At 41.9% G+C, this 21,707-nt stretch overlaps 1 long non-coding RNA gene across 1 annotated transcript in view; it reads right to left on the bottom strand.

The window, feature by feature from the left end:
- Window positions 1–463: 463 nt before the first annotated feature.
- LOC134808486 (uncharacterized) overlaps window positions 464–21,707 on the bottom strand; it is a 99,288-nt gene continuing 78,044 nt past the window's right edge. Inside the window, exon 3 of the long non-coding RNA XR_010151563.1 lies at window positions 464–7,530. This is a non-coding gene — a long non-coding RNA (uncharacterized LOC134808486). The remainder of the gene's footprint in view (window positions 7,531–21,707) is intronic.

Raw genomic sequence — 21,707 nt, 5'->3', positions numbered from 1 at the left:
ATCACTAAGTTTTCCCTTTCCAGAATGTCATATAAATGGAATCATGTAACAGGTAACTTTAAGCATGACTTCTAACCACAATGCCTTTGCAATTCATCCAAGTCATTGTGTGTATCAAGAGTTTGTTCTGGCCGGACATGGTGGCTCACACCTATAATACCAGCACTTTGGGAGGCCGAGGCGGGTGGATCACGTGAGGTCAGAAGTTAGAGACCAGCTGGCCAAAATGGTGAAACCCAATCTCTATAAAAAATACAAAAATCAGCTGGGTGTAATAGCACGTGCCTGTAATCCCAGCTACTCAGGAGGCTGAGGCAGGAGAACCTATTGAATCCAAGAGGCAGAGGTTGCAGTGAGCCAAGATCGCACCACTGCACTCCAGCCTGGGCAACGAAAACAAGACTCTGTCTCAAAAAAAAAAAAAAAAAAAAAAAAAAGAATTAGTTCCTTTTCATTGCTGAGTAGTTTTCTGTTGTATGGATATACAAGTTTGTTTGCCTATTTACCCACTGAGACATATTGGGATCATTTCCACTTTTCTGGCAATTATAAATAATGTTGGTATAAACATTCATGAACTAATTATTGTGTGAATGGAAGTTTTCATTTCTCTATAGTAAATACCTAGGAGTGTGGTTGCTGGGTCATATTGTAAGTTTATGGTTAACTTTACAACAACTGCTCAACTATTTTCCAGAGTGATTGTATCATTTTGTATTCCCATCAACAAATGTATGCATGAGAGCTCCAGTTGCTCCTCATCCTCACCAACACTTGGTATTGAGTTCTTTTTTTAAAATTTTGCCATTTTAATAGGCATGTAATGGTGTGTCATTGTAGCTTTAATATGCACTTCCTTAATAGCTAATGGTACTGAGTATCTGTTCATGAGTTTATTTGCTATCCATATATCTTTTGGTGAAGTGTCTGTTAAAATGTTTTGCTCCTTAAAAGTTTTTTTTTTTTTTTAATTGAGTAGAGTACATTCTGGATACAATCCTTTGTCTCAGCAGTCCCCAACATTTTTGGCACCAGGGACCAGTTTTGTCAAAGATAATTTTTTCCATGGACTGACAGAGGAGATGGTTTCAGGATGACACTGTTCCACCTCAGATCATCAGGCATTAGATTCTTATAAGGAGCATGCAACCTAGATCCCTTGCATGTGCAATTCACAATGGGTTCCAAGCTCCTGTGAGAATCTAATGCCACCACTGATCTGACAGGAGCAGAGCTCAGATGGTAATGCTTGCTGGCCTGCCACTCACCTCCTGCTGTGCAGCCCAGTTCCTAACAGGCTAGTTTTATGTTTTACATGTAGGTCTACGATGCTATTTGAGTAAATTTTTAAATATTATGTGGGGTGTAGGTTAAGGCTTATTTATTTATTTTTTACATATGGTATTCAGTTGTTCTAGGACCATTTAGAGAAAAGTTTGTTCTTTCTTCACCTAACTGCCTTTGCACCTTTGTCAAAATTCGTTGGCCGTATTTTTGTGAACCTATTTTTTGAGTTTCTGTTCTGTTCCATGTATGCACATATCTATTGATTTGCCAATACTACACTGTATTGACTACTGGAGTTTTATCGTATGTTTTAAAATTAGGTAATATGAGTCCTTGAACTTTGTTCTTCTTTTTAAAGATTTTGGCTATTCTAGTTCCTTAACCCATCCATACACATTTTAGAATAAGTTGTCTATATGTACAAAGGATCTTGCTGATATTTTAATTGGGAATGTGCTAAATCTATAAATCACTTTTGGGATTTATTGGCATCTTAAGTAAGCCTTCCAATCTGTGAACATGGTATGTCACTCTATTTAGATCTTCTTCGATCTCTTTCATTGCTGTTCTGGATTTTTCAGCATGTAAAAGCTGCACATATTTTGACAAATTTACTTATACCTAAGTACTTCATTTTGAAGGCTATTGTAAATGCTTTTAAAATATCAGTTTCCAACTGCCCAGTGTTATTATAAAGAAATGCAATTGATTTTGTTTATTGATATTATGTTCTGTGACAGGAAAATAAAATATTGGGACCCAAAACTCCCTATGCCAAAGAGAAAAATTAAGTTTGGAAGTGAGTTACCCAAATAAAAGCTGTCTTTTCTTTTTTTACTAAAAATATAACTACAGATAGAATGCCAAATGTCTCCACAGGTGGCCTCTCTCATCCTGACGATGTAAATTAACAGGTTATTCTTACTAGTACAGGAAAATAGGAGACTAGAAATCATCCCCCAACCCACCCTAACATGAATACATATTTGACTTTTACCTCTACTCTGTGTTTATCTTATGTTAAGTGTAGGTTTCCCAAGTGCAAGATGAATACATAATTGACTGTTCCCTTTACGCTCCTTCCTTTTCATGCACAACATGTGGATTCAGTGAGACTAATCAAAGCCTCACAAGAATGTGGCCATACACTCCCTCTTTTTTTTTTCTTTCCCCTTTCCCCTGCTGCTCACATTTTCCCTTTTAAATATTGAAGCCCTCAAAATCTTCTTTGGAAAAAGTTTGGGCCACAGATCCTACTGTGGCTTGCATCTCCTTTTCCCAGCAAAATAAACCTCTAAATTGATTGAGGCTCACCTCAGTCATTTTCTTTGGTCTCACAGTGGTATGACCTTGTTCAACACACTAGTTCTAGAAAGTTTTTAAAGTGAATTTTCTATATAGACAATCATATCATCTCTTAATAAAGGTAGTAACATTTTTCTTTCAAATCTGGATGCCTATTATTTCTTTTTCTTGCCTTATTGCATTTGCAAGCATTTTAATATGCCATCAAATAGGAGTAGTGAAGGCAGATATCCTTGCCTAGTTCCCAGACTTAGAAAGTATTCAGTCTTTGACTGTTAAGAATGATGTTAGCTGTAGGTTTTCTAGTATATGCCTTTTATCAGATTGAGGAACTTCATTACTATTCTTAGTTTGCCTAGGTTTAAAAAAATTATGCATAAATGTTGAATTCTATCCAGCAGTGTTTTTTCTCCATCTATTGATATGATCATAGTATTTTGTTACTCTTAAGTCTGTGTAGTGGTTAATTTTATTTGTCCACTTGCAGATTATTTTGGGATGAGTTTAACATTTAAATCAGTAAATTTTGGGTAAAGAAGATTGCCCTCAATAATGTGAGTGGGCCTCATCCACTCAGTTGAAAGTTTAAATAGAACAAAAAGATCAGCCTCCCTGAACAAGAGAAAATTCTCTGGCAGATGGCCATCAGACTTCATCCGCACCAGTGGCTCTTCTGAGTCTTGCCTGCTGGCCTTCAGACTGGAACTGCACCACTGGCTCTCCTGTATCTTGAGCCTGTTACAGAACTGAACTGGGGTCCACTCTCTCAGCACAGTAAGGGCAAACACCCACACTGAGATTTGCAGCAGGAGAAAGAAGAACATTTATTTATAGGACACCAGGCAAGGACAACTGGGCAGCTCACGCTTAAGACACAACCTATCCAGTGGCTTGCAAGCAAGAATTTTTAAAGGTGGGGATAAATTTCAGGAAAGCAGAAGTTACAGGCAAAATTGTAAAGCAATATATGGAGGTTATACAATGGTTTGGCCTACAAAGTGGGGATATCTTGAAGTGAGGGCTTCTAGGTAATAGCTTCAAAATTTTTCTGATTTGCAATTGGTTAAGGAAGAGAAGCTTTGTTTAAAAATTTGAGGGGAGTAGAAAGATATGCTAAGTCTGACTTGTGTGACTTCCTCCCAGCACCTCAGGAAGAACTTCAGAACAAAGAACAGTGGTCAGAGTTTAGTCCTCCATTCCCCCTTATCTGAGAGGTCTATGTGCCAGTGGATTCATTTAGTGGAGGTCCAGATTTCTGAAAAAGCACTTAGGGACATACGTTAAGATGTTATCTTTAGTCAAATATCCTATGACTCTAACTTCCTTGACTATTGTTTTAAGCTACTATTACCTGCTTGTTTATCAAGTTACTCATTTACTTCTCAGGGCTGGGTTGGTGCCTGAAATTTCCCTTGAAGGAACTCAAGATTTCCTTTAATTTCTATGCCTGCAGGCCCCTAAGATGGACCCCTGCTCTATCTCAAGCCTGCCAGCCCACACTGCAGATTTTGGACTTGCCAGTCTCCATAATCTCATGAGCCAATTCTTTATAATAAATCTCTTTACACATGTATGCATGTGTAAAGAGAGCACTGTTAGGTCATGGAGTGATCTGGTAACAGAGATAGGCAAAATATCATCCTTCAATACTCCTAACCAAACACTTATAAGAAGCAAGGATCTGAGTGTGTATATAATACTTTCCAACATTTTTGTCACACTAGAAGTGTAATGACATTGGCTGGTTGCAGCTAATGTTGCTAGACAAAGAAGTGGGGAAATAAAAAGTTAAGCTCAGGGATATTAGTTTCCAGCACAAATGCTGAATTAATGACCTAAGAGCTTCTATGTCTGCCCTGAAAGAGACCATTATCTCCTGTAGCCTCAGAGCTGAGATTGCTGAAAACCAAACCCAGAATCTCATCCTGCAAGAGGCTGACTTACAATGTAAATTGAATTCCAAGCCTTGCAGAGTGCCCACTGCTAAATGAGGCATTGATTGGAAAGGAACTAGATCCTAAATTTGAAATGGGATGTGTAGAAAGTTGAAATGGGACCCTGATGAAGCTGAGGACATTGAGACCCTAAATTTTGATCAGACTTCTTTGTCAGTAGAAGGAGTCTTTCTGTCCCCAGTATGAGAAGCCTCTCCACCCCAGTGAGAGGAAATTAACTCTGTCTTGTTTGAGGAAGTTGCAATGGCTGCCTCGAGGCAGTTGCCCTGCAAGACAAGCAGATTGTCCTCAGGGTCCACCCCCAAGACACTTCTTTGTTTCTAAACCTGTAACTAGACTTAAGCCCCAATAGGATCCTAAAGGTAGGGTATGGAGTATGACTCATGAGATGTGCTACACTTTAAAGGAGCTACTTGAGTTTTCTAATTTACACAAACAGGAATCTGGGGAATATGTATGGAAACAGACATTAAGGTTGTGGGATAATGCTTGAAGGAACATAAAGTTGGATGAGGACAAATTTATTGATATGGGCCCACTAAGAAGAGATTCTGCATTTAATATTTCAGCTCAGGGAGTTAGAAAGGGCTTTAAAGTTTGGTTGGTTGGTTGGCTAAAATGAGGACTAAAAGGTGGCCCAGAGTGAGTGAGCTGGAAATACCAGAACTATCTTGCTACACTCAAAGGCTTAGAGAGATTGGAACGTTAAAATAAATTTGTCATTTAAGGCCTGCTCACAGACCCTGAAACGGTCCAAAACACACACCTTTCACCATGACTGTGAGAAGTAAATTTATGAGGAGAGCCCCAGTGTCTTTGAAGAGCTCTGTGATCACTCTTCTTTGTAGGCCAGAACTTACAGTGGGAACTGTGGTCACTGATTGGGAAACCTACATCAAATGGAGTAACTGGATCTCAGGGTGGCAGCGGACAAGGTATATATTCAGCTGCCACAGGCAAGGAGGATGTGGTTATCATGATGTACAGCAAAGTCACAGCAGCAATCAGAATAGTCTATTTCACTTCTAGGAACACCATGGTCAGCTGCTAACCAATACCATAAGTAGATTTATGTTGTAAGTAGACTTATGTGTTGGTTAACAGTTGACCATGGCGGCCCCAGAAGTGAAATAGACAAGGAGCATAATAAATTCTTACTTCATCTGTATAAGCATAAAAGTTCTAGGTCAAGTAACCAAAAGTCTAAGCTGAATCACAAAAACAGAGAATCTTGGCCCCTCAATCAATTCCCAGACTTGAGCCAGTTTATCGACCCTTGAACTCCTTGAGCCAATTCCCCCAAATTTGTACTATTAATCTTTCTCCCAACTTTCCAAAAGAGACCTATGGCCTTTTACCAGGGTAGCTGTGCATTGGGAAAAAGAAAATAATCAGACCTCTAGGGGACTACTGGACACTGGTGCTGAGCTGATATCACCAATGCCAGGAGACCCAAAACATCACTGAGGCCCACCAGTCAAAGTAGGGACTTATGGAAGTCAGGTGATCAATGGAGTTTCAGCTCAGCTGAGTTTCACAGTGGATCCAGCGAGCCTCAGAACCCATCTTGGGCTATTTCTCCAGTTCCAGAATGCATAATTGGAGTAGACATACTCGGTCACAGGCAGAATCCTTACATTGCTCACCTGACCTATGATATGAGGGCTAATATGGTGGAAAAGGCCAATTGGAAGCCATTAGAGCTTCCTCCACATAGAAAAATAGTTAATCAAAAGCAATACTGTGTCTATATCCCTGGAAGGATTGCACAGGTTGGTGCCACCGTCAAGGACCTGGAAGATGCAGAGATGGTGATTCCCACCATATCCCCATTCAACTTGCCTATTTGGCCTGCACAGAAGACAGATGGATCTTGGAGAATAATGGTGGATTATTATAAGCTTAATCAGGGGGTGAATCTAATTTTAGCTGCTATATAAGATGGAGTTTTACAGCTTGAGCAAATGAACACAACCCCTGGTACCTTGTACCAGCTATTTAACTGGCAAATGCTTTCCACCAGAAGCAGTTTGCTTTCAGCTAGCAAAGCCAGCAATACATCTTCACTGTCCTACCTCAGGGCTATATCAACTCTCAAGTCCTGTGTTATAATTTAGTTCACAGGATCTTGACTGTGTTTCCCTTCCACAAGATATCATACTGGTGCATTACCTTGATGACATTACACTGACTGGACCTAGTGAGCAAGAAATGTAACTACTCTAGATTTATTGAAAAGACATTTACATGCCGGGAGGTAAGAAATAAATCCAATAAAAATTCAGGGGCCGGCCAGGTGCGGTGGCTTACGCCTGTAATCCCAGCACTTTGGGAGGCTGAGGCGGGCAGATCATGAGGTCAGGAAATCAAGACCATCCTGGCTAACATGGTGAAACCCCGTCTCTACTAAAAATACAAAACAGTAGCTGTGCGTGGTGGTGGGCACCTGTAGTCCCAGCTACTCAGGAGGCTGAGGCAGGAGAATGGCTTGAACCCGGGAGGCGAAGCTTGCAGTGAGCCAAGATTAGGCCACTGTACTCCAGCCTGGGCGACAGAGTGAGACTGCATCTCAAAAAAAAAAAAAAAAAAAAATTCAGGGGCCTTCTACCTCAGTGACATTTCTAAGGATCTGGTAGAGTGGGGCATTCCAATATATTAGTTCTAAAATGAAGGCTAAGTTGTTGAATCTGGCCTCTCCTACAGCAATATCAACAAAAAGGCACAATGCCTAGTGTGTCTCTCTGGATTTTGGAGGCAATATATTCCTCATCTGGGTTTGCTAATCTGATCCATTCACTGAGTGACTGAGTAACTCCAAAAGCTGCTTGTTTTGAGTGGGGCCCAGAAGAAGAGAATGCTCTGCAACAGGTTCAGGCTGTTGTGCAAGCCGCTCTGTCACTTAGACCATATGACCCAGCAGATCCAGTGGTTCTTGAAGTATCAGTGGCAGATGGAGATGCTGTTTGGAGCATTTGGCAGGCACCTGGAGATGAATCACAGGAATAGATGGTTAGGATTTTGGGGCAAAGCCTTGCTATCCTCTGCAAATAACTACTCCTTTGAGAAACAGCTCTTGGCCTGCTACTGGGCCTCAGTAATGACTGAATGCCTAATTACGGACCATCAAATTCCCATACAATTTGAGCTGCCCATCATGAACTAGGTGGCGTATGACCCCTAACCCATAAAGTTGGGCATACACAGCAGGACTTCATCATCAAATGAGGGTGCTATATACAAGATTGGGTTCATGCGGGCCCAGAAGGCACAAATAAGCTACACGAAGAAGTGGCCCAAATGCCCATCGTCCCCACTCCTGCCATACTGCCTTCTGTCTCCCAGTCTGCACCTATGACCTCATGGGGAGTTCCCTATGATCAATTGACAGAGGAAGAGAAAGCACTGGCCTTGTTTATGTGATATGCAGGCACCACCTAAATGTGAGCACCTGCAGCACTACAGCCCCTTTCTGGGACATCCCTAAAGGACAGTGGTGAATGGAAATCCTCCCAGGCAGCAGAAATTTGAACAATACACCTGGTTATGCACTTTGCTTGAAAGGGGAAAAGGCTAGACATGTGACTATATACTGACTCATGGGCTGTGGCCAGTAGTTTGGCTGGATAGTCAAGGACACGTAAGAAACATGATTGGAAAATTGGTCACAAGGAAGAGGTATGTGGATAGACCTCTCTGCATGGGCAAAAAAAAAATGAAGGTATTTGTATCCTATGTCAATGCCACCAAAGGGTGACCTCAGTAGAGGTGGACTTTAATAATTAAATGGATAGGATGACCTGTTCTGTGGATATCAATTAGCCTCTTTCCCCAGGGACTTCTGTTATTTCCCAGTGAACTCATAAAAAAAGTAGCCATGGTGGAGGTTATGCATGGGCTCAGTAACATGAACTTCTACTCATCAAAGATGACCTGACTACAGACACCACTGAGCACCCAATCTGCTAACAGCAGAGACCAGCTCTGAATCTCCACCATGGCATCATTCCCTGGGGTGTTCAGTCAGCTACCAGGTGGCAGGTTGATTATATTGGACTGTTTCTCTCATGGAAGAAGCAGCATTTTATTCTTACCAGAATATATATTCTAGATACAGATTTGCCTATCATGCACACAATGTTTCTGCCAAGACTACTATTCAGATTTATGGAATGCCTTATCCATTGTCATGGTATTCCACACAGCATTGTGTCTGGTCAAGGAATTCAATTTGCAGCAAATAAAGTGTGACAATAGACCTATGCCCCTGGACATCATTGGTCTTTCCATGTTCCACACCATCCTGATGCACCTGGCTTGATAGAATAGTGGAATTGGCATTGGAAAACTCAGCAACAGTTTCATCTAGGTGACAATACCTTACAGGTCTGGGGAAAGTTCTTTAGAAGGCTGTATATGCTCTGAAGTATCCAATATATGGTGCTGTTTCTCCGATAGCCAGGATGAACTTCTACTCTTCAAAGATCCAGGAATCAAAGGTCCAGGAATCAAGGGGTGAAAATAGGAGTGACACCATTCACTACCATCCCTAGTGACTCACTGGCAAAATGTTTGCTTCCTGTTCCACAACTTCATATCCCCCTGGCCTAGAGGTCTTAGTACCAAAGGAAAGAATGCTTCTGCCAAGAGACACAACACTGATTCCACTGAATTGGAAGTTAGGACTGCCAACTGAGCATTTTGGACTCCTCAGGCCTCTGAATCAAGAGGAAAAAGAGTTACTGTGCTGGCTGGGGTGATTGATTCTGACTACCAAGGGAAACTGGATACTGCTCCACAATGATGGTAAAGAAGAATGTGTCTGGAGCACAGGAGATCCCCTAGGGCATCTCAGTATTACCAAGCCTTGAGATCAAAGTCAATAAAAAACTAGAACAACTCAATCCAGGCAGGGCTACTAACAGTCCAGACACCTCAGGAATGAAGGTTTGGGTACCACACTCGATAAAGAACTCCTACTTGCTGAAGTACCTGCTGAAGGCAAAGGGAACATGAAGTGGGTAGTGGAAGGTAGTTTTAATTGCCAGCTATGATCACGTGACCAGTTATAGAAATGAGAACTATAATTATAATGACTGTTTCTTCCATATTTTTGATGAACATGTTTGTGTGTGTATATATGCATGTATGTACCAAATATCTTTGTTTTCTTCCCTCTCTAATCTCATTATTATATACCATAAGATGTACTGATGTCAGATCACAGTATTTAAGTTTGTTAATGTTACAAGATCGGTGGGGTGCTGTTTTTCTGGCTGGAAATCTCTGTGGCTGGTGGCACCTTTTTGGCTGAGTTTTGTTCAGGCCCACTGGGCTCATTCAGCCCACTCAGCCTGGCAGGCTGTGCTTGGCTCACACTACCAGCCTGGATCCCATACCTGCCAAGGGTGAGCCAGGTGTCGAGTGGTGAGGGGTGTATGAGCAAACAAGCATGGGATCCAGTCACTGCACACAATCAGTCATGCTGGCCACTGCAGCAGGGCAGGCAGCTCCAGGTGTCAGCACAGGCCCTTGCTCTCTGTGAGGCTGCAGTTGGACCAGGTGCACTGCAAGCAGCTTACATGGCTGCAACCGGGGAATGTGGTGGCCCCTGGTAGCTTGGAGACTCCAGGAGCTGCTAGGCCACAAAGAGGGAGTCACAGCCCTGGCCTGGGGAGCTTCTAAGTCTGGGCTCCCTGAGGGGCCACAGTTCTTCTCTCCTTCTCTTCACCCACAATGTGGCAAGCAAGGGGTGTGTTTCAGCCCTGTTTGTGTCACAGCTTTTTCAGTCCTGCCATGTGGCAGGTCCTGAGTTCTTGTCCTGTGTCCAGGAAGAATGAGGTATGCAGACAAGTGGAGGGTGAGCAAGGTGATGAAGAGCTTTACTGAGTGACAAAATAGCTCAGAGGAGGCCCTGCAGTGGGTAGCTCCTCTCTGCAGCCGGTTGTCCTGATGTCTGCTCAGCTGTGGCTGAGCCCAGGGCTTTTATGGGCCTCAGAGGGGAGGAACTGCACACCAACTGGTCCACAGGCAGCCATGGGCCAGCCTGGAAAACATACCACAAGTTTCCATTCTGGTCTGTGGGACTGGAAGCCCAGCCTGCAGCCTTCAGGCCCTTCCTGGGCAGAAGGTAAGTCCTTACTGGGCACCTACCCCCTTCCACTCAGGAACCTGTGTGTCTCCTGCTGCATTCATGGTGCCTGTGCTGTAGGTGCCAATGGGCACCTGCAGGCCAGCATCAAGCTGCCCTCAGTGCCCCCTTGGCTTCCCTCCTATGCTCAACAGTGCTCAAAGTCTGGAGGGGTCCTAGGCAGCAGGTGGCTGGTGTGTCAGCACTGCCCTGAGTGTGTGCATACCTGGCTGGGCTGTGATAGTGTCCGGGCTTGGCCCTGACTTTTCTCTGAGATCAGAGCAGGCACTGGCAACAGGGAGAAGCCAGGCAGCAGGATAAGGTACTTCCAAGCCTGCAAGGGCAGGGGGAGACTTCTGGGGTCCTCAAGAGTGCAGGGATGCCTGGGTCCACACCTGTGGTTTGGGTTGCTGCAGCTCTGCCTGGTGGGGTAGGGATCCTGCCTGCTCCATGAAGCAGGAGGCCCTGGTCAGCAGCCATGACTTGGGTGGCTGCGGCTGCACCTGGGGAGCTCCCTTTCCATCAACTCAGAAGGGGCAGGGTTCCCATTTGTCCCTGGCTCCTGCCAGCTCCACGGAGTGTGCAGCCCTGGCCACGCCTCCCTGTTGCAGCCAGAGTGATGGCAGCAGCCGCTCCAGATGGGCCTCTGCTGCCATCATTAACTTTATATCATAGCATTTAAATTACTGGATGTCAGGGAAAGGAGTAAACATCCAATGACTTTGCTTTCTTTTCTGGGGAAGAAGTTAGTGCATTTTCAGTTGTGTGCAAGACAATTGTATCCCAAGAAGATGCATTCAGATGCCAGGTTGACAAGAAGTAAACTTGTGACGGTTCATTTTATGTGTCAACTTTGAGGATGTTTTTGGATGAGATTATTTAAAACAATTTACTGTCGGTAAAGAAGACTGCTCTCCATAATGTGGGTGGGTCTCATTGAATTAGTTGAAGGCCTGCATGAAAAAAAAAAAAGACTGGTCTCCCCAGCAAGGTAAAATTTTTCAGCAGTCTGCCTTTAAATCTCATCTGCCCCATTGGCTCTTCTAGGTCTCAAGCCTACTGGCCCACACTACAGATTTGAATTTCCCAGCCTCCATTCCATAATTTATGTAAATCAGTTCCCCATAGGAAATCTCTTTCTCTCTCTTTCTCTCTCTCTCCCCCCCTCTCCTCTCCCCCTCCCTCTCCTTCTTCCTGTCCCTTTTCCTCTCCCTCTGTCCATTTCTGTTGGTTCTGCTTCTCTGGATAACTCACTAATGCAGCCTATTAATGTGGTGAATCACATTCATTACCTTCAAATATTGAGTCATTCTTATTTAGGATAAATTCCACTTCATTATGATGGATTTTTAAAAAATATTGCTGTATCCAATTTGCTAATATTTTATTGAGGACTTTTGGGTCTATAGTCATAGGAGTATTGGTCTGTGGTTTTCTTTTCTTGTGCTTGTCTTAGTTCAGTTTTGGTATGACAGTAACATTGGCCTACTAAAGAAGTTAAGAAGTGTTCTCTCCTTTGCTATTTTCTGGATGGGTTTATTAAGTATCACTGTTATTTTTCATTTGAATGTGTGGCCAAATTCACAATGAAACCATCTGGCTTGGAGTTTGCCTTTTTAGGTTTTGTTTTTAATGGCGAGTTCAAATTTTAAAAAATATATAAGACTATTTACACAGTTTATTTCTTCTTGATTTAATTTTGGTAGTTTGTGGCTTTTAAGAAATTGGCTCATCATCTAAATTATTAAATTTATGAGCATAGAGTTGTTCATAGTATCCCTTTATTATCCTTCTGATGTATTTAAAAGGTGTCAGATACTATGAACAACAATCAGGAATACCTTCTTTTTCCCCCTGATGTCGGCAATTTGTTTCTTTCATCTTTTTTTCTTGGTCAGTCTGGCTATAGGTTTATCAATTTTATTGACTTTTTTAAAGAATCAAATTTGGTTTTATTGATTTTATCTGTTGTTTTTACCTCTTAAATGTCGTTGATTCCTGCTCTCATCTTTATTATTTCTGCCCTCCTAGCTTTAGGTTTATTTTACTCTTTTTTCTAGCTAATTGAAGTGGAAGCTTAAATTATTGATTTGAGACCTTTCTTCTTTTATAATATATATTTCATATACCATAACTTTTCCTCTAAACACTGCTTTAGCTCCATCCCACAAATTTTTATATGTTATATTTTCATTTTATTTACTTCAAAAGATTTTTTAATTTCCCTTGAGACTTCTTTCTTGGCCTATGGATTATTTAGAAATACATTATTTAATTTTCAAATATTTGAAGATTTTCCAGACATTATTCTAATATTGATTTCTAGTTTAATTCCTTTATGGCCATAAACCATACTTGAATAATTTTTAAAAAATTAAATTTAACTTAAAAAAATTAGAATATGATCTTATTTTGTAAATGTTCTATAGGTACTTGAAAAGAATGTGTATTCTGCTTTTGTTGGGTGAAGTATCTACACATATCAATTAGGTTGAGCTGGTTGATGGTGTTCTTCGTGTCTTTTATATACTTGCTGATTTTCCATCTATTTGTTTGATTACTGAGAGAAATGCTTAAATCCACAACTGTAACTGTATATTTGTCTATTTCTCCTTTCAGTTCTATTTGGTTTTACTTTATGTATTTTGAAGCCCTGTTGTTAGGAACATACACATTTAGGATTGTTATATCTTCTTTAAACCTGTAATTTTCTTAGTATTTAAAAATAATCTTATAGAATGAGGTGACATTCAATTGAAAAAAAAGCACAATGGATTAACCCTTTTTAAAGAAAAACTTTATTTTTAATGTGTACTCTGAATTTCCTCATTTTTTAAAGCAAAGAGCCTCTGGAAATCATATTACATTATAGGCTGCTGTGACTAAGTTTTGATTAAATGTTTTTTTCTTTCCTAAATATCTCCCTTTGTTACATTAGTTAAGTGTAGGTCCTCATTTTGGTTGGTGTAATTCCAAAAAATCAAGGGTAGGGTTTTTTCCCTTCAGGCCCCAAAGCCACAGTCAAAAGTAGTCAGTTGTCTCTCTCTCCCTATGCCCCTCCTTCTGCATGGGTTTCTGTGTGTGTTTACTTGTAAAACATACCAACTCCCATGGAAAAACGATCAAATCTCAAAACTAAAATACAGAAGCTCCGCTTTTACCTGTAGCCTTGCCGCCAGTTATTTTCAGACAAGGGTTAGGATGTATGTTTTCCAGAGTTCCCCAAAGTGAGCCAGTGTACAGTGTTGGCCCTGACAAGCACGGGTGGGAATGAGGGAAAATAAAGAAATTTTCGCCCTTGCGTCAGGCTCTGGAAAGCAAAATTCAGAAAAAAGGCTGAGAAAAGCTTTCTTCCGAAGAACCTTTCTAAGCATTGTTGGAATCTGGCTTGAAAACAATGCACAGCATTTGACATTTCTTCATATTATGCCAAAGGTAGTTAACTAAGGAAGGTGCCAGCTCAGGTAGGAGATTTGAGACCTCATGGGTTGGCCCTGGAGTGATTATCTACTGCACTAGTCTACTGGACCTTCTCCGTTCTTCCAGCTTCAACAGCAAGAGGCCCCAGAGCTGTCATCCACGTCTCCTTACACGTTGGACATCTGCTTCAAGAACCCCTCCAATTAAAAGAGCAGGAAACTCCCCGGTGGCTGTTTACCACGTCCCCCACAGACCATGAAGTGAACATCTGATAACTGGCCGGGGGAGGAATAAACTCACTTTAGCTCATAGTTAACGGTTTAACAGGTCCCTGTGTGTTTATTCATAGAACCCTGGTTGGTTGGACTTGAGTTTAAATAGTTGACAGGAAGCAATACCTTCCTTCCTGATATCCCGAGCTCATCCAGAGCCAGAGGATGAACTTTCCCGGTTGGTTTACCGTCCCTATAAATAAACATAATGTCTGTATTTATAGAAGACCCACTGCCTCCGAATAAGTGGAGCTTGAATAATTGACGTCCTTCATAAACTCCCACTGTGGCGGAAGCAAGCCTCTTGGCCCTGGGGGCTCTTAGTGACCTCTGGGTGTCTTCAGCTCCTGGTGACCCAGAGTGAACAAACAAGTCCCCTGGCCACACCATGAAGGCCACAGGAAGCTGCAAGCTCACAAGCCCTCCTGCGCATGTGGTTAGCCTAAGGAAGACCACAGTAGGTATTTTTAAAGCTCTGCTCTAGGAATTGCTTAGGAGAAATGGCCCTAAATGGCTTAAACTCAAGGATGGGAACTGCCTACTGAAATCGATAGGCCTTTTTTGTGGTAGGCAAGGGAGTGAGAGTGGCCAGGTCCTTGAGAGCGCTGTCCTGCTTCCGTGCTTGTGCGGGTGACAGGGAGATTCTGGCCTCACTGTTCAGGGACAGCCACACTTGACAGGTGCTCCCCAGCAGGCTATACGCAGGATTGGTGCTAGGGCCACTGTGTCTACCTACATGGCATCCGCAAGCCCAGCCTGAGCGCAGCTGGCGATGGCTTATTCTAACCCCAAGGCCAACATTCCATTCCACCATCCTGTCCTGTTCTCTTGGGTTTGTTTCCAGATACAAGTGAGGATTCAGAGGATGTCCTGGACTGCTGAAATCCCTTTGATCTATTGCTTCCCACCCCAGGCAAAATGGCCTCTAGCCTTCATCATGATTAAATGACAGTACCACAAGAGAAAGAGGCACGGCTCGCTGCACCCGCAAGCTGTGCTGGCTACAAAAGAACCCTTCCATTCAGCTCAAAGCACACTGTTCAGAGACTGGCTTGTTGTAGCTGTGCACATGGTGTTGGCTTCAAAGGTAAGTTATTTCCTTGATGCTGTTTTGTTTTTTACTTGGTTGTTGTTCAGTACATGACATTGCTTGCTCTGCCTTATTTGGGCGTCACGGGAAGTGCTGGAATCTATTTGTGGGGATAAACACAAAAATAAACACTTGCAGAAGAGGGCATCTGAGGACACCTGAGACTGTTTAACTTGTGCCTGTGACTGAAGGGAAGTGGGTTCTAACCTGGCTGCCTTTGATGTGTGGTGGAAGGAGCCCAGGGCAGCGGGGCCAGTCACGCAAGGACATCGCTCAAGGCCCAGACCACCCTCCCTAATTGAGCCCAGCAGACGGCGAAGCTGGGAAAGGCACCCAGATTCCAGCTACACTGCTGGCATGGGCCTGGGCAGGCAGCTGAGCGGCCCATCGGGCGGGGACAGTGGCTGATTGTCTGGCTGAAAACAAGCCTGGGGGATTGTGTGTCGTGGGGAAGGGATCCCCGTCTGATCTTCATCCACAGGGACCCGGGGCACCTGGAGCCCTGTCAGAGCCCTGCTCCCAGGTTTCCGGCTGAATGGCCCAACAATGTTTACAGCCCTTACCCCCGGGGGGTGGGCGCCCCCAAGGTCCAGGCACCTGAAAGCAGAGAGGACTCACCCTTGTGTTATTATTCCCCAGGCTGCAGAGCCATGCTTGTTTCAGGCAGGCTGTGGACAGGTATGCACCAGCAGACACCCAACACCGAGCAAGGGGGTGGCAGGAGACACACGCACACCTGGGCCGTTCCCCTCACAGGTACAAAGCCGCTTCCCTGGGGGAGGCTTTTTATATCTGCCGACAGCGATCATGACAAGATAAAATGCAAGGATGCCTGGGTTTCTTGTCAAAGAAAATGAAGCTTATTCCAGGGCACCAGCACCTCCCCTGCAGGTCTGTAGCAGTCCAGCTCTAAAGGCTAGGAACCTTTTGTTTGCTGAGAATATTCTGGAATTTTTCAGCAGTTATTACAGCCCAGATGTAACGTCTGAAATGCATGAACAGAGCCTAAAGCACTCAGCCTCGCAGGGAACAGTTATGTCCCCTGTATATCCAGGAGTCTTGGTTTGGGGGCGTCATCTGAGGATTCCAGCAACACTCACAGCCCACCCCACCCCACTGCAGCCCCCTAGGGACCACAGTTGATTCTGCCAAACTAACTCTGAATCCTAACAGACGCTTAGGTTTTATAGCTGTTGCTCCTGGACACTGTGCAGCCACTGGCTCTTTTTTATTTTGCTCCACGGGTCCCAGGTTTTCGTCTGCAGAATGATTTGTTTCTCTAGTTCTCAGTTCACTTGGCGCTATGTGCGCCCCTCCAGGCCGTGCCTCGCTCCTTGGCCCACCCAGGCCTGTCCCAGCTCCCAGATGCACAGAAGCGAGCCCTGGGGGGCCTCGTCCAGCGCAAAGCCCAAAGCCTCCTTGTGCTTCCCACATGGTTCCCGTCTCACTCCCCTGCCTTCCTTCTCTTCTCCAGCTTCAGATCCCATCACTGAAAAGGTCATGCTGATTTTGACCCTTGGGCGCGTTCTAGGACTTGGTTTTGCTTTTGCTCACTCCCTGGCTTCACTCTGTGACTGCACTGGGTCACAGACCTTCCCCGGGTCTCCTCCCACTAACAACCCCGTTCCATTTGGTCCTGGCCCCCAGAACACCTGCCCAGTGTGGTTGGTTCTCCCTTTGGGCGTGAAGGTGGGGTAAAACTCAGTCCCTGTTCACTGTGTATTTGTCTGGTTTTAGCACACAGAGTAAACAAGCAGAGGCACAAGCAGGGCTAGTTAAGACCTTAGATCTTCCATGGAGTCACACTTTGCAGGTCTCACCTCACGTTGTACCAAACCTACCAAGGCACCTTCCCTCCCTGGGTGCACCTCACCCGGACCTCCAGGCGAGCGGAGCTGCACTGCACACGCTGCCATGCATTCACTCTGGTGGACGTTTGATGGACCACACGGTGACTTCTGTTGGCAGCATTTTTGGCTTATTTTCCAGCCAATGACTCCCCGGTGTCCTCATCCAGAGGCAGCTGCTGATAAGCTGCCCCAGTTTAACCTTCACAGACACAAAGGCCGTGGAGGTGGCCCTTGGTTTTCGCCTCCCTGCTGAAAACAACAACAAACCTCGAAACACCACCACTCGGCTTCTTTGGTTCCTGCTTCCCTACCCTCCTATGGAGTCTCTGATTTCTAGCCATCCATCTTACCCTGCAGATGGTCGCAGTACACAAGGGAAATTTACATGGAACAGTGGTGAGCAAAAAGACAGAAATGCTCTCCTTTTCCTGGGCCAGGTATGCACACTCGCCCACCCTTTCCCACATCCCTCTACTTCTTCTCCTCTGCTTTAGAATCCAAAGTTCTTCAGGAACTTACCCCAGAGACGACCCTTCTGCGCTTTCCTAGGGGCTTTTTTGCACTACAGCCTCTCCTCATTAAAAATAACAACAGAAAAAAAAAAACAAAAAACAAAAACTGATCTTGCTCCCACATCTCCTTCCAGATCCAACCCCTCTGTCCCTTCTCTGCCAGCATTCACCTGGAATTTGTCTTTTTGTGTCTGAGCTCTTTTCCCCCAGGCATCGTGATGCTGTGTCTATCAAACCCGACATTCTGACCAATGCCCTACCTAGCCTGTCAAGTGGTTATTGTATTCCATTGCTCTGGTTTTGTACCAGTACTGCACTATTTTAATGACTCTGGCTTTGCAAAATGGCCTAATGCCTGGTAGAGAGAGGTTGTTTTTGATGATGGTGTTTAAAATTGATTTAGCTCTTCAAATTCCTTCATTGTTTCATATAAATTTTGGAATCGGTTTCCAAAGATGAATCAAAGAATCTTAATTGCATTTGCACTTAATGTATTAATTTGGAAGTAAAGTAACTAGATCTCTACAATGTTGAATTTTTCTATGCCTAGACAGTAAATATCTATTTATTTATTTTAATTTTTTATGTCTTTCAGTGTTTTCTAATAATCTCCATAAAGTTTGCACATTCTTGTTAGGTGTATTTTATATGGGTGTATGTATATGTCTTGCAGATGTGACATTTTAAATGTTACATTACTAGTTTCTTATTGAATATTTAATGAATAATTATTAATTTTTATAACTTTATTTTGTATTCATATACCCTTCCTCACTGTCTAATTCTATTATTTTATCCATTGAGTTGCTTGTCTTTTTTTATATGGATGATGATAAATTACTTACAATTTTGTCTACCTTTCTAATTCTTATTCTTGTCTTGTTGCATTGTTTAGAATCTCTAGTACTCTATTCAATAGTAGTGGTGATAATGGGCATTTTCCCACATTAAATATGTTGTTTTACTATTACATAAGTTGTCTGCAGTAGATTTTTGATAAGTGCCAATTATTATTTTCATGATATTTCCTTCTATGGTTATGATGTGCATGTTTTCTTGTGAACGCGCTTTAAATTGTATTGAGTGCTTTTTCTGTATCTTTTGAAAGGTACATAGATGTTTCTTCTTCTTCTTCTTTTTTTTTTTTTTTTTTTTGAGATGGAGTCTTGCTCTGTCGCCCAGGCTGGAGTGCAGTGGCACGATCTTGGCTCACTGCAAGCTTTGCTTCCCAGGTTCACGCCATTCTCCTGCCTCAGCCTCCCGAGTAGCTGGGACTACAGGTGCCCGCCACCATGCCCGGCTAATTTTTTATATTTTTAGTAGAGATGGGGTTTCACCATGTTAGCCAGGATGGTCTTGATCTCCTGACCTTGTGATCTGCCCACCTTGGCCTCCCAAAGTGTTGGGATTACAGGCGTGAGCCTCCGCGCCTGGACTTTTCTTCTTTAATATATTAACGAGGTGAAATATGCATACATTATACCTAATGAAAGAACCATCTTTCCATTTCTAGTGTAAGCCTAACTTAGTCATGACAAATTATTATTTTAGGACACTACAGATTAGAATCCCTAACATTTCCTGTAGGACTTTTACATTTATATTTCTAAGAGACTTCTAAGTGACCTGTACTTTTTCTTTCTTATAGGAACCATTGCATTTATTTTAATACAGATTATATTTACACGAAAAATAAATTAAAAGCTTATTTATTTTTATCTGCAAGATATATGTTATGTAAGTATTTTATCTTATTTAATTCTTATTATCTGTAAGAACTTATAAAAATAGGAATTATCTGTTCTTTGGCAATTTGATAAAAATATACCCAAAAAATCTGAGTGAGGTTGTAGATTGCCACCTGATTTTCTTGATTGCAACTGGTTTACTTTGGCAGCTTATATTCTATATATTCTTTGGTTTTTCAAAAGTGTATGAAATAGTTGTTCATAATATCTTCTTTGATTTAAAACATTTTTTCAGTATCTATAGTTATTTCCCTTTTTAATTGCCAGATTTGGGGTTTCGTACCTTCTTTTTCAATTGATTCATTCTGTCAAAGGATTTATTTAAAATCTTAATAGTTCTTTCAAAGAACCTCAGTTTTATGAATTATCTCTAGTACCTACTCTCCCCCAATCCATGTATTTCATTAACTTTTGCCCCCTTTTTTATTCTAAGCCTAATTTTTTCAATCTTTCTTGTTTTCTGCTAAATATATTAAAACTATATGTCTCCCTCTAAGTATTGTTTTGGATATATTCCACAGTTTTTGATAAGTAGTATTTTTATATTTATTTCATTGAAAATTGATAATTCCATTATGATTTCCTTTTAATCCACAAATTATTGAAAAGTAAAGCTTTTAGTTTTCAAACATGGAATGTTTTCAGTGAATTTTTTCTTTGTTGATTCCTGATTTTATTGTATCATGAAGACAGAATGCAGTCTGTATGATGTTGGTTATTTGGAATTTGTTAAGACTTTCTTTGTGGCCAAATATGTGATCAATTTTCATAACTGTTCTGTGTGCTTTTTGTTTTTTATATACAAAGTTAATATTAAGTTTATAATTGAATTATTCCATTATCTACATCCCTCTTTTTTTTTGCCTGGTTGGTGTTTTCATTTTTGAGAAGTTTGCTAACATCTACTATAATATGGATTTATTTTCTCGATGGGTGTATTGTTTATTTTATCAGTATAAAATGTATTTCTTCACCCCTTTTAATACTGTTGCTTTAAACTTTATTTGGTGTGACATTAGTATTTCTATTATAGCATTTCTTTTGTTCACATTTGCCCATTTTGTTAGCTTGTTTGTCTTTCTATTATTAAGTTGTAGCAGTACTTTAAGTATACTGGGTACCAGTTTTTTATTTTGTCAGATATATGTTATGTGCATGTGTTATCTTACTCTGTGGCTTGTCTATTCGTTTTCCTCACTGGGCCTTTTGATCAGCAGAAGATTTAATTTTGATGAAGTCTAATTTATCAGGTTTTTTTTTCTTTTATTGTTATTGCTTTCTGTTTTGTCTGAGAAACCTTTGCCTATGCCCAAGTCCTGAAGACATTCTATTTTCCTTTAAAAGCTTCATGGTCCATTTCAAATTAATTTTTTTTTTTTGAGATGGAGTATCGCTTTGTCACCCAGGCTGGAGTGCAGTGGCGTGATCTCGGCTCACTGCAACCTCTGCCTCCTGGGTTCAAGTGATTCTCCTGCCTCAGCCTCCTGAGTAGCTGGTACTATAGGCGTGCGCCACCACACCAGGCTAATTTTTTGTATTTTTAGTACAGATGGGGTTTCATCATGTTAGCCAGGATGGTTTCGATCTCCTGACCTCAGCCTCCCAAAGTGCTGGGATTACAGGTATGAGCCACTGCATCCAGCCATAGTATTCTTATTTTATATTGCTGGATAGTATTTGCCAATATTAGTAAAATTAGCAATTAGTAATAGTAATTACTATTACTTATTAGCAAATCAGTAATTAGTAATAGCACTTGCATTATTACTAAACTAATTAGTGATAGTTTGTCTATTACCTTATATACACATCCAATAGGCTATACAAGGATAAATATCAATAATATTAGCAAATATTAACAAATTAGTAATAGTAATTACTATTGCTTATTAGCAGATTACTAGTTAGTAATAATAACTGCATTGCTGGTATAAACTATTTCGTAGTGAAGTAGTATCCTTTTTATATATTGCTGGATGGCATTTACTAGTATTTTGTTAAGTTTTTTTGCACCTATGTTTATGAAAGACCTTGAGTCGTAATTCTCTTCCTTCTTTCCTCCCTCCCTCCCTCCCTTCCTTTTCTTTTTGTCAGGCTATTATTTGGTATTAGGGTTGTGCTGGCATCATTAAATGGGTTGG

Source organism: Pan troglodytes, chromosome 16 (genome assembly GCF_028858775.2).
Source record: "Pan troglodytes isolate AG18354 chromosome 16, NHGRI_mPanTro3-v2.0_pri, whole genome shotgun sequence".
NCBI lineage: Eukaryota > Metazoa > Chordata > Mammalia > Primates > Hominidae > Pan > Pan troglodytes.
This window is presented reverse-complemented; position numbering and strand designations above follow the sequence as displayed.